The sequence below is a fragment of the Anneissia japonica genome, unplaced genomic scaffold (assembly GCF_011630105.1).
Source record: "Anneissia japonica isolate Jap-2015-1 unplaced genomic scaffold, ASM1163010v1 scaffold249568_len1000_cov158_single, whole genome shotgun sequence".
Taxonomy (NCBI): Eukaryota; Metazoa; Echinodermata; class Crinoidea; order Comatulida; family Comatulidae; genus Anneissia; species Anneissia japonica.
In genome coordinates, this window is record NW_022705721.1 from 1 (window position 1) to 1000 (window position 1000).

The 1000-nt window shown below is 33.0% G+C and overlaps 1 long non-coding RNA gene across 1 annotated transcript; it reads left to right on the top strand.

Annotated features, from left to right (window-relative positions):
* LOC117105896 lies at positions 1 to 970 on the top strand. Its single transcript, XR_004444961.1, has 2 exons — positions 1 to 54; positions 870 to 970. It is a non-coding gene; the product is annotated as an uncharacterized LOC117105896 (long non-coding RNA).
* Positions 971 to 1000: the final 30 nt, after the last annotated feature.

Genomic DNA, 1000 nt, shown 5'->3' on the forward strand with positions numbered 1-1000 from the left:
ACAAGAAGGCACTGGAGGCAGCAAAGGCAAAAGCTGGTAAAAAAGGACCTTTAGGTTAGTACAGAATAGTCTTCTCTGGCATTATTTGATGTCTCTTTAATGTTTCTGTAGGGTCATTCCGTCTCAAATCAGCCAGAATTCTCAAAGTTTCTGTGCAACCCCTTTAGATTTCCCTTTCAAAAATTCTAAAAACACCTTGTTGTTCTGATTATTATAGTAATTGTACAGACGACGGAGTATTCAAACACAAGAACTTTATTCAATTCCTTTTCCTGAACAATTCAGTGTTGCTATAAGAAGCAAACAAAAAATAAACCTTACAATAATTCAACACAACAATGTCATTTGCTATGCGTAATTATCAAAGCAGCTCATTAAACATTCTCATTCTCATTTAAAGTAATACTTCACTAATCCTAGATTTGTTACAAAGCATCCAGATTTAATAAGTAAATGATTCATCATAAAGGTTATAATCATGGTATGTAAATGATTGTCAATTATTATACAGATTCTTTCAAAATTTCTTGTCATACCGGAAATTTTGATCTGTACACAAGTTTTCATTTAATCATAAATCCAATCTGAAATACAATTAATGCATAATACTATTAACATCTATCCAAAATAAAGCATCCAATACATGTGAATAGCCTATCTTCGACTACCTAATTAATATTCATGTTGATGTTCACTCAAGCGTGAAGAAAGAAAATGAACAGCGACGTTCCTCAAGGCCTACTCCCAGCAAGTTTTCCATTTTTCCAACTATAGAGGGTGCTCAGTAAACAATTAATTATTTCTAGACTTAACCAGCAATGAGCAAGAAATATAATGCGAGTAATCTTTTTCATTAAATCCATGTTTAGGAAGTGGTGGAATCAAGAAATCTGGAAAGAAATGACCACCGACTTGTGTTACTTCAATAGAGTGATAGGTGTGTGTGCTAGTGGACTGTCAATCAATCACCGACAAGAAAACTACTGTATATAATATAGTA